The sequence below is a fragment of the Rhyacophila brunnea genome, unplaced genomic scaffold, assembly GCF_057557595.1.
Source record: "Rhyacophila brunnea isolate RB1 unplaced genomic scaffold, BYU_Rbru_1.0 scaffold_62, whole genome shotgun sequence".
Lineage (NCBI taxonomy): Eukaryota > Metazoa > Arthropoda > Insecta > Trichoptera > Rhyacophilidae > Rhyacophila > Rhyacophila brunnea.
The window spans coordinates 1885928-1899509 of record NW_028233299.1 but is presented as its reverse complement, the minus strand read 5'-3'; the positions used below and the strand labels follow the sequence as shown (position 1 = coordinate 1899509).

At 27.9% G+C, this 13582-nt stretch overlaps 1 pseudogene; it reads right to left on the bottom strand.

The window, feature by feature from the left end:
* Positions 1 to 484: 484 nt before the first annotated feature.
* Positions 485 to 1738, bottom strand: LOC147065037 (uncharacterized; annotated as a pseudogene).
* Positions 1739 to 13582: the final 11844 nt, after the last annotated feature.

Genomic DNA, 13582 nt, shown 5'->3' with positions numbered 1-13582 from the left:
CGAATCAACTTGGTTGTCATGATATTTTAGACAATTAAAAATGGGCCTATGCTGTTATCCACTTGCTATATCTTGGATTTTTTAAAAAGAAGAAACAATGTATGTTTACATAAAATAGCTAGCCTTTTATAAGAGATTATACTATGGTTTTTTATCCGTTAGAAATGTCTTTCTTATAGTATAATAAGAAATGATAAATAATTTTCTATGTCATATTAATCGGTTAAAAATGAAATGAAATTTTATAATGCTCTTGAATTGCAAAATCACATATTTTTTATGTTAATAAATCTGTTAAAAATGAAATGAAATTTTATGATGCCCTTGAATTGCAAAATCACATATTTACTATATAGAAATGATAAATGATTTTATCAGTTAAAAATATTTTCTTGAATTACAAAATGGTTTTCGTATAATATAGCCTTGATTTTCTTTTATTTTAATCTTGAATCGAAATTTGATTTAATTTTGAGGTATTTACTTATATATTGTCATAGAACCCCTGAAAGCCCTTTTCAATGTCATTTTTGAGACCATCAAGCAGATCTCTTATTTTTTCTTCTTTACCCTTACAAAACTTCATACCTACGAGTCTTGCAAATAGTGAAGCCGTGTCTTTTTTAATTTTATCCCATTGCATTCCTTTAACGTCTTCAATCAGAGATTTAGAATTTTCGAAGTAAATGATTATATTTGCTAGCATGAGTCTAGTTTTGGTGAAAGATGAAAATCTGTCGTATGCGCTATACCCGTTTTGTTGCATAAAGTCTTCTTTAATAAGCTTTGCGATGTCGAGGACGAGTTTGTCCATTTCGCTTAGAGAATTTCTTCCGACCAGTTGTACGATTTCAGATATATCTTCATCGAGTTGTAAAATTTCTTTTGTGATTGTTCTGTTGTGTGTGAATGTTTTATCTACTGAATCGTAAAAATTTTCAAGGCTTTTATAATATTTTGAGTATGAAAGAGACCAGTTTATACTTGGAAAGTGTTTTCTTTGGGCTAGTTTTTTGTCGAGGCCCCAAAATACTTGTACTATTCCGAGGGTAGCTGAAGTGACTGGGCATGAGAAGTCACCACCTGGTGGGCTTACAGCTCCTACTATTGTGACACTTCCGATTAAACCTTTCAGTTTTTTGTCCTTTTTATCTTTTTTTGATATTGAGTATTCGGTGTTAATACTTTGATCTTTAGATTTTATATCATTTTCATCATTCAAATTGGCGTTATTCAATTTTTTTATAATTCTTAGATTAGAATCGGTGTTATTCATCGAATTTATAATAGAATCGGTGTTATTCGTTGTTTTAGAGTCTTTTTCGCTTTCTTCAAATAAAGTTTCAGATTTTTTTCTTGGATCTTCCCCACTTAAATTACCATAGGCTGAATCATCTTCTTCCATATCGTTTTCTTTAAGAACAGCATATTTTGTTCCAAGACATTGAACAAGCCCTGCTCTTTCATAGAAATGGGCCAATTTAGCGCCTAAATATGCTGGATACCCAGAATCAGCTGGCATTTCAGCAAGCCTTCCGCTGATTTCTCTTAATGCTTCTGCCCATCTTGATGTTGAATCAGCAAGCATAGTTACGTGCATTCCTTGATCACGAAGATATTCAGCTATAGTTATTCCTGTATATATGCTTGCTTCTCGAGCAGCCACTGGCATATTTGATGTGTTTGCTACTAAAATTGTTCTTTGCATGATTGAAACACCATCATCTTCATTGGGACTCTTTTCAGATAGATTACTATTTACAGATTCCTCTTTTTTTTCAAGTTCAAGATTGCTCAACTGTTTGTCAATATTATTTTTTGATGAAAGGCTATTGTCTAACATCATTCCCTTTTCAATTTTTAGGGTAGGAAATTCCATAAGAACTTCACTCATTTCATTTCCTCTTTCACCACACCCAACATAAACAATAGCATCACTATTTGAATATTTTGATAATGATTGCGAGATAACTGTTTTTCCACACCCAAAAGCACCAGGAATAGCAGTTGTACCTCCTTGGACACAAGGAAAAAGAGAATCCAGTACTCTTTGTCCCGTGAATAATGGAGTAGTCGGTTTCATTTTTTTAACAACTGGTCTCGGAATACGAACGGGCCATCTATGATACAAAAAATATTCAACACAAGCACTATTAGAATTAGCCTTATATTGTAGCCTAAGTTTACATCCATTTACTGACCCACAATCAGTATTAACTGTACAGGGCGTGGAGTCACAAACCTCAGTACTTCCACATTTATCAACAGCAACATTTATTGCAACACTAACATCCCTGACCCAATCCTTTTCTTTCACTAAGACACCTTCGAAAGTATCATAAACACAATCAACAACTTCCCCACTAAGAACATAAATAACATCGTTCAAAGTATACCATCCATCACAAACTGCCCATACAAGATACCCCGATTTTCCTGGTGGTACCTGTATCTTTAAAGTAATAAGATCATTTTCAACAACCTCCCCAACTATATCACCACCTTCAAGATATGCTCGTGGCAATAAATTCTTGCTACGTGTAAAATAATACTTCTTGGTTCGACTCAGTGGCGGTATATTGATTCCTCGTGGAATATATATACTATTGGTTATCTCATTAATGTCCTTCAATGGTCTTTGCGTTCCATCAAATATATTCCCGAAAAGACCTGGACCAAGTTCTACACAAAGAGAATTATGGGTTCGCATAACAGGATCTCCCACTCTAAGACCAGACGTATCTTCATATACTTGGATTGTTGCATACGTCCCGTTAATTCGTATAACTTCACCGGTAAGTTGGAGATGTCCAACATGAACTAGCTCGTACATCGCAGCTGTTGCTAAATTACAAGCAACAACCACGGGCCCACTCACGGAATGTACTTGGCCTGATTCTTCTAATGTCATTTTATAGGGGTTCCTGTTGTAAAATGTATTTAGCATGTTTTATTATTTATGAGGTAATAATTAAATAGTTGACATGATACAATATTAACCAATTATTATTTCGGTTAAGATGCGCATGTATTTTATCCTACATAGGAATATATTTTTTGAAACTTGACGCAGAGAATCTGGCTTATTAAATTACATAAAATCTAAACAATACATGATTTATTATTTATCTATATTTATATTGTGTTTTATTCATACATTATTTTATTACACAAATATTTTTAAAAGCATATTCAAGATAAATAAATATGCGTTACTATTATTATTTATTTAAGTTTTATATTTATTTTATTGCACAAACATTTTTAAAAGCATATTCAAGATAAACAAATATCCTTTATTATTATTTATTTAAGTTTTATATTAATTTTATTCGTATATTATTTTAGTACTCAAATATTTTTAAAAGTATATTTAGGATAAACACTGCGCTTGAATTAAAACAAAAAGAGAGTTTATTGTGTGAAATACAACAAAAAATACTACATCAAAAACTCTTCGATGTTCATAAAAATCCAACGCTTGAAATATTAGGATCCTCAAAGTGGCTACAATATGGAAATATCAGACCATTAGAAGAGGCGAGATTCAACTTTGTTCAGGATAGAAACGTATTCTTTGGAGATAGATCAAGGTGCCCGCACTGTAACGACATAATTAAAACTGTCGACCACTTAGCAAGCAGATGTAAAAAAATGCTTGGTCATGACTATACAAGAAGACACAACGAGATTGTAAGATGTCTTCACTTTATGTTGGCAAGAAAATACAATTTCAAAAAAACCAAAAAAATCCGCAGAAACACTGTACAAGAAATAATGTAAAACGAATTCGCAGAGATCAAAGTAAATACAAGAATTAAAACAGACATCAAGTTATCGAAGGACAGACCTGATATTTTTGTATATGACAAAAAGAAGAACTGCATCACTCTGATCGAAATTGGCGTGACAAGTATTGACAACATAAACATAGTTGAAAACGAAAAATTGAGAAAATATGACCTGCTAGCATCTGAACTATCATTAATATACAAATGCAAGACAAAAATTATTCGATATGTTATAACATGGGACGGTGTGGTGACACGATATCATAGAAGGTACATCAAGGAACTAGATGTCACGAACCAGGTTGAGGCATATATTCAAACCTTGGGATTGAGAAAAACCCTTGGATTAATAGGTCTCGAAAGAAGGAGGGGTATTGAAGAAGACTATGGAGAGGAGAAGATAGCCGAAAGTATAAATACGCTGTGTGTACAGAGAATCAAGCAAGCTGTGCCTGAGAACAAAAACTAAAATTACAACTATAAATATAGCCCTTAAATAAAAAATACTCATAGGATAAACAAATATCCGTTGCTATTATTATTTATTTAAGTTTCATATTATTTTTTTCATACATTATTTTAATACTCAAATATTTTAAAAGTTTATTCAAGATAAACAAATATGCGTTATTATTATTATTTTAAGTTTTATATTAATTTTATTCATATATTATTTATGAGATTTGTAATTTATTTATTGGTTCAAGACGCTTATACTTAATACTAAAACGATTCGGAAGAATGCCGAGATCTGGCTGACAAGAGTTTGTAAGAATGCACAATGGTAAATCTTAATGTATTATATGCATGACCCAAAGCAGTAAATATCACTAGAGATAATAATGGGAACAAAAGATAAGTCCGCAAGTTTAAATAAATATATATGAAAAGAGGGAAAATAAGCACCAATATGATCAGATTAAAAAAATTCTAAGAATTAATAAACTTTAAAATTGCAAAAAAAACGTTCTTAAGAGTTCTAGCGGACTTGGTAACTATTGACATTATAGAGTTTCCAGGAACCAGAAAAGTTCCTTATATAAAGATTAAATGAAATAATAAGTGGACTTAATATTGCGATCAATATGCACATCACAACCCACCTTCCACAAAATATGTGTGAGATAGCCCGAAATTTACAGGCTGTTCAAAAAAGTTATAGGAATTAACATAAAACCAGCCGCAGAAAGGATAAATTATGTTAAAATAAAGGAAGACAAAATTCAAAGCTACAATAAATTTAAAAAATTTCTGAAGTCTTATGATGGGAGTACATAAAGATTTCAAGATATAAATGTTGAGTTTTTAGGAAGATCATCCAAAAATACAACAAAATACTCGACAAAAAGATTGATATTCTAGAAGCGATCAGCAAGAATAATGATTAGATATCAATATTGAAAAAGCAAATAGAGCAATACAAAAAACATAGTTTACAAAAACAAATTGTTACTTCTAAGTGAACAAAAGACAATTCTACAGACAACAAAAAACCAGATATACAAGCTGAAAAGAAAATTTTATATAAACTTTTGGTCAAAAATGGGAACAAAACGCAAAAATAAGACTAAATTTGATGATTACTTGCTCAAAAATGCAGTCGAAAATACACCTGGTATGTTTTCATCAAAGAAAACGAGTTCATTCATATATTAATTATCTACTAATATGAAAATCGCGGGATGTGATGGTATATATAAATTCTTTATAAAGAAAATTATAATTTGATTTTATCTTATTCGAGATATTATAGCATTATGCTTAGAAAATAAAGAGGTAAAAAATTGGTTTTGTTCCAGTATTACATGCTTAATACCAGAATAAACAGCCTTAGATGGTTCGAAATTCGGGCCCTTTTAATGCATGTCAAACTTTTATAAATTAACAACTTAAACAGCCACAATGATATTCCAGAACGATGCTAAATCTCGAAGCAAAAATTCGGAAATCCAACTTGAAACAGTCAGAAGAGTACAGGGTGCTAAAGAACAGGTAATGATAAACGTTGCGATAAAATGTGAATACAACAACGAATTAAACGTAACATGATTTTATATACGAAAAAAAGTTTGACTCGATCGATCATAAGTATCTTTTGAACAGCTTAAAAAACCTTAACATATAAGAATAAATGATGGTTTCATAACTTTATTAATATAAATTTGGTACTTATAATGAAGTCAGAACAATGAAGAAAATTTTTGACTAAGGAATTATTCAAGGTTACAGTTTATCCCCACTGCTATTTGTTTTATGTATGGAAAAAACAATGACGTAGATTAAACAAAAAATATCCATCTGTAGCAAGTAAAACTAGACTAGAGAATTTACACACAATCATTTTCTTTTCATTGATGACTTAAAGATTGTGGCAAAGGACGAAAGGAACAAAAAACTATTATCTAATTAGGCAAACTTTATTTTTCAAATGCATTAAGATGGAAATAAACATGCCAAAGTCATCATAAACAACGATAACAGTAAATAAATTGAAACATTGATAGAAAGGATGGAAGTAAGTAAGTATCTAGGTGTATTAGAAGACTCCAAATCAAGAACAAAATACGAAACAATAATAAAATTATGAAAAGAAATGTTGAAACGGGTCATAACCTCATACAAAACTTCACTTAACAGTAAAAAATTGATTAAGACAATTATGAATATGCAATATCATTAATCAACTGATACGTAGGGTTATTAAAGGCAGGAGACTCTAAAAAGCTAGATGATGTCATTAGGAGAATATTGATTGAAAATGGAATACATATGCAACCATTCAAATAAGAATGAATTGGCCTCAAAAGAAACAAACTGGGGCGCGGTCTTAAAAAAAGAATTTAAATTTAGAAAGAATGCACTTTCAGCTACTAAAATCAAGAAGTATAAAATCCCCGAGTACAGAAGCTTTGCTGAAATTTGAAAAAGACAACCAATGCACCCGGCCATAAAAAAATGATTTATTGAAGACAAAATAGGAAAAATAAACCTAGATGTTTCAGACTCGAATTAAAGCAAAAAGAGAGTTTATTGTGTAAAATAAAAACAAAAAATCTTCAATATGCATGATAATATAACTCTATAAATACTAGGATCATCGAATTTGTTACTGTACGATAATAGAAGAACTTCAGAAGAGGCTAGAATCTCTTCTGTTTGGGATGGAAATATTTTATTAGGTGAAAGAGGAATATGCCCGCATTGTAACGACTCTTTTAAAACTGTCTATCGATTGGCAAGCTTTTGTGTAAAAAAAGCTTGGCCATGACTAATCAAGAGAAAATAACGAAATAATACGGTATTTTCATATTATTCTAAATAGAAAATAAAATTCGAAAAAAATCCGTAGAGACACACTACAAGAAATAATAGGAAATGAAACTAAGGAGATCAAAGTAGATACAATATTTTAAACAAATATAAAATTATCAAACAACAACCAGATATTTTTATTATGATAAAAAGAAGAACTGTATCACTCTCATAGAAATTAGTTTAACTAGTATTGAAAACATTAACATAGTTGAAAATTTAAAATTGAGAAATTATGACCTGCTAGCATCCTAACTGTCATTAATATACAAGTGCAACACAAAGATTACCCCACATGCTATAAATTGGAACGGTTTGGTATTATAATATCATAAAAGGTACATGAAAGAACTCAAAGCAATTAACCAGATTGAGGCATATATACAAATCTTGGGATTAAGAAAAAACCTTGAATTAATAAGTCTTAAACGAGGGAAAGGCATTGAAGAAAACTTCGGAGAGCAGAAAATAGCCGAAAGCTTTCTTAACAGTGCGTACGAGAGATCAAGCAAGCTTTGATTGAGAGCAAAAACTATAATTATAACAAATAATTTAGCCCTAAAATAAATAAATTTATAAATTTTATATCGATATATGATCTTGTATTTTAAATATATTAAAAAAAAATTATGATTATAGCCTGATTTAATATAATTTAGATCATATTTCCGCACCATATTTTATGGTTAATTATTTTTGAAATTACCAGGATTCATCTTATTTATCCAAAATCTTGTTCTTAAAAAAATTATTTAAGTTTTTTATATTCACAATTGAGAAAGAACCTTTTACCCAAGAGGCTTACACTTCGATCCTAAAAAATCATATCGAGGCATATATACAACCCTTGAATTAATAGACCTCGAAAAGTAATGAGGTATTGAAGAAGACTTTGGAGATGAGAAGATAACCGGAAGTATAAATACGCTGTGTGTACAGAAAATTAAACAAGCTGTGCCTGAGAACAAAAACTAAAATTACAACTATAAATTGTGCCCATAAATAAAAAATACATATATATTCACAATTTATTTTATTATTTAATAATTTACAAAAAATAAAGGTCACACTATTTTAATAAAATTAAATTTCGAAGGTAATTTAGAAAATTATGAATAATAAGTAACTTGGTTTTAATTCGAGTCTAATTTATTGGGCACATATGTTTTCCCTACATATATTTAAATGTTTTTAATTTCGTTATCATGTGCGTTAATATGTAAATAACAAGAATGTTAAAAAATCAAACTATTTAATAAAATTTTAATCTTATAATTATATTATACAATTAAAAGCTTTAAATAGCACATTAAAGTGTTGTAAAAAACACTTTTTTATTTTGATTAAAATCCTGAATCGCCTCTAACGATCTATAAATTTATAAAAAAAGCAGTGAAAATTAAAAGTAAAAAAAATATAAAGCGAAATTTTTTGAGGTATGCTGAATCTACTCAGAATATAAAATATATTCAATTTATGTCTCTTATTAATATTTATAAAGGAATCAAACCTAAAAATTCGCATTTTTTCTCGCCAAAAACCTGTTAATACCTTTATTGTAATATATAATTGATCACACACATATTTTAAATTATTTATTTTATATCTTTTTAATAGAAAATAGATTTCTTATTTATATATTTATTTGAGGGCTAATTTTTCTTTTAACTTTCGATGTTTGATTGCGTAAAACTTTAGATTGCTCTATAATATTTTCGTGCACATCATCTATAAAGTCTTTCTCAATATATTTTCTGCGCTCAAGACTTAGCTTTTCAAGTTTTTTTTCTAAATACTATTGTTGTGCATATTCTCCGCTTACGTTGGCATCCACAATTACTTAATATACGAATTTGGTATTTTGTGACAATACCGTCTGATTTTATGACATATGCTACCATTATTTGCTGGTTACATATATATTTCAATAATCAAACAAAGTTTTTTTTTTGCTTTAGAAAAGGATTCATATTTTATTATTACAGCATATATATGATTTATAGAAAATGTTGTCCTATATAGTTATAAAATCTTATTAGTCTATAATGGAAGACGACACCAAAAGTAGTTTGTTGAGAGAGTTGATGCAGAAGAGTGGTTTTGTCGGAGTACAGAAAAGAAGTATGCTAATCTAAAAACACCTATAATAGAAAAAAACGGCGAGTCTTCCCTCCAACTTTTAAGAATTAATTAGAATTATTTAAATACACCGGTTCTTCCCTCTAACCGAGATAATTTACAGAATTAATTAGAATTGTTAAAAGACGATGGGACTTTCCACCAACTGACATCATTTTTAGAACTATTAAAATACGCCGGTTTTCTTACCAACTGACATCATTTGAAGAATTAATTAGAACTAATAATAAGCTGAGAATTTGTTGAAAAAAATCGACGGTTCATAAAATGTTTTAAGCATTAAGCATAATGTTAATTACATAATTAAGTGTTATGGTGTGAAAAAAAGACATTGAAAAAAATCAATTTACGATTCTGGGCGGAGTTTCAAGTCGCGTGTATTAAAGTATCATTTTTTCTCTATTAGTTTTTTTATATAAATGGATATTCTACTTTTTTACAAACATTTCCAGAATTTTTTTATATTTAAATTTTAGAACTCTCTGCTAATTTTCCTTGAAATAATTATATACGAATCATATCACTAATAAATAATAGATACAGATCCTTAAGCTCATGTTTTAAGATAAAAAAAGAAATGGTTTATTTTTTCATATTTCTGAAAAATATTTATAATTCGAAATATCGATCACCTAGAATATAAATATAAAACCTTATTACTAATTAAAATTAAATACTTGTTGCAAAGACATAGTGAGCAAAATGAAATAGAAACGGTACAAGGAGTATATTTATCCCGATTTTGCTTTTTTTATTATATATGGGCTTAAAAATATCTTAAAAAATTTTTAGTTTAAAAAAATGAATATTTTCCTCTTTTATTAATGTACAAAGTGAACGGCATTTAAATATAAGAAATATTGAGGTTAAACGACAAATTAACATCTTTATGCTATTTTTGGGATTTTTTTGTGAGAAAAAGTAGCTACCAACGAACTAAAAATAAATCTGTGATATGCCGGGTAAATAGAATATTGAAATAATAATAAATGTAGAGAAGATTTTTTCTTCATAATATTTAATAAGTCGTTAAATTTTCGTATTTCATTTATATATTTATTATATATCATTTTAAAATATTTAGTCAACTCACTTGAAATTCTTTTTCAGCAACTCGTTTGTTTAAAGAAAAATACAAAATAATAATATTTTAGTGGATCGCTTACTCCGGATTTTACGATGATCAGATATGAAGACACAAATAATAAATTTGCGAAACGGCGATATTTCATGCATTACTTATTAATTGTATTCACATCTTGATCATAATTTTGTGGCTATTAAGAGTAATCGATAAAAATTCTCGAAGGATTTTCGATTGTTAAACAAAAAATAGATCTTTTTACAAAATTAATAAATATTCATTAAATATAAATTGCTTGTATCAACTGTAATAGTAGACGATGAGCATGCTATTTTTCACAGTAACTGATATTGATGGAATACGTTTGGCTAGAAATCATCGAAATGGTTTTAAATTTTTTATCATTTTCAAGTTATTTAGAAGAATGTAGTTGTGAACTAAAAAAACGTGGTTGAATGGCATAAAGAGTTCAAAACTAGGCAATGTTCATTTTTATTTTATATCTGTAAAATGCTTTTATTTTATTGGGAATAATTAAAATAAATCTAGACAAGTTTTTGGATAATTAAATCATGTATATTAAATAAAAATTCATCAAATAAGTTTAACAGGTTTGATTATATTTAAATACATTTTTCAGTTGATATCTATTTATCAAATAAAATAGACTTGATATTACTTATTCGATAAAAAATATTATTATGTTGATTGAAATAGGTAAAACTAGCCTTCATATATTAACTGAAGTTGGGAATGAGAAATATAGTAATTTTGAAATCTTGGCGAATAAAATTGATTTAATACACAAATTTAAAGCAAAAATATGCAATGACTTGGGAGGCGGGCTACAAAATTCCATAAAGAATATGTTTAGGTGTTGAAAATCCCAGATGAAGTAGAAGCATGTATGCAATTTCTCAAACATCGCAAGATACTTGAACTCATAGTATTTGACAGAAGAAATGCAGTTGACGAAGTCATATCAGGGAAGGTGTCAAAAAATGCATTAAGGAGTTGACAATATCCCTAATGGGCTGTCTGCGTCTCAGTAGATGGAATCATAAAAAGAAGAAACTGAAAATACAAATAAAAAATACATATTTGATTTTTGTATAATTAAAAACCGTGATGCCCTTCCTATAATTACTCGTATTTTATTTCGATACATAAACAGCTTTTTGCTCAAAAGTCGAATATTAAGGTGTTTAGAATACTAAAGAGCTTGTAAGCATACACAAAAAAATGGTATTGAGCAATACAGGGGGAATTGATAGGCTTTTATTGGATAGATTGTATGGGAAATATTAAAAAGAAGATGGGAATGAAAGATGGATGAATATTTTTGTTCATTAAATTAATCTAAAGTTTTTTGCTCTTGAATCCCGGTAAAAACTTTATAGAATAAAACTAAACCCTTTACAGGTTTATCATTAAGGTTCTTACTTTAAATAGACTATAATATATGAATAATTTTTGTATAGTAAATTGCCTTGAAATTTTACAACTAAATAATATTTTTATTTAAAAAGATGAAGACTTTGCTTTGTTAATTTTTTTACTATATTCCATATATGCTAATTTACAGTCCCCCATTTTCATTGCGTCAATCCCAGATCTCACTATCACAAAAATAATAAATACAAAGATCATATATAATACAAATAAGATGGAGCCCATCTTTAATACTAAATTGTAGAAAACTATTGCCACCATAAAGGTCACTATTAGTTGTCCCTGTTGATTCATTATTGAGGGTAATCAAAAGAAAGAATGTTTAATATTAAATATTTTATGCTGCAAACTATATAGATAGAAAAAATCGATGTATGAGTTATGCTTTTGTAATTATTTGCGAATGTAATATTAAAGGGAAAATATCCTGGTTAATAAAAATATAAGATAATTGTTATATGGATTAATTTTGAATGTTAACCCATAAAAATACCCAATTATATCGAATTATATGATATGAGATTGAATGAAAATATGTAAAGAACTAATTTTACAAAATAAAAAATCACAACACAAACTTTGAATCTATTATAACCTAAAACGCATATCAATAATAAAGATTTCCGGAAAAAATGCTTGCTTTAAATTAATTCAATATAATAGAAAAAATATATTTATATCTAAAATTATAATTTATAATTATAAATAAAGATGTATTTTTTTTTGGATTTTATCAAGATATTTTTTTATAAACCGACTTTTGGGTGAGAATTTTCATATTGGCTTAAAAATTTTATTGGTTTTTTATAAAAAATTGGATAAATAAAAGATTATATTAGATAACATCGAATCAATCATCAATTGAGGTTTGACAAGGGTGTATTTCGAGAAATTATTTTTTAATTCATATCGTTTAATAGATCAAATTTAATAAATTACATAAAATATATCTTGGTAAATAATTATTATCTGCTTTTCTATCCTGTTAAATTTTCTTATGCCTAAATGTTAATTAATATTATATTTTATTGGGCTATAACTTAATTAAACTAATACTAGATGGAAGTTTAATAATGAATCAAAAACCCGAAAATTTTTAAATTCCTAAAATATGTATAATTAAATTAAAAAATATTTTGGAAAAATATATGTATCAAGAATTGGAATAGTAAAAAATTTATAGTATATTTAAATGTAAATTTGCTAAACATCTACTATTTAATAAAGAAATTTCTTTTTATTCAATACAAAAAAGAATTTTTCTTATAATATAAAAAATGAAGGCTCCAAACTGAAGGTTTTTTATGTACATATTCCTTAAAAACACATATAATGAATGGATTTATTGCATTATTCTTTTTTAGACAAGAAAGTTTTTTTCTTTGTGGTTTATATTTTAATTCGTAATTTAAATTTTTATTTTCATGCATAGCTTAATCGATTATAAAATAACACATGAAATCTATACTTTCAGCTAAATTATCTTCCCTTATATGACTCTACTATTTTCTGAACACATTATTTCGTGAATTTCATAAGTTAAATGTTTGGCAAGGTAAAAATATGTTTAATATAAAAAAAATCTAGGAAAAATTGAACAATCTTAAATTTATTTATTTCTTAGATAAGTCAGCAGAATTTTTTTTACAAAGTTTAACTAAATCAATAAGGGATCTGCTTCCCCTTTTTTTGAAATGTTTTACAAAACTATTATATAAAAATAACATAAGTTTAGTCGGTGATATGATTTATATCGAATTTTTACCGCGTTTTTCAATATTACATATGTTCATTTGGGTCTTGA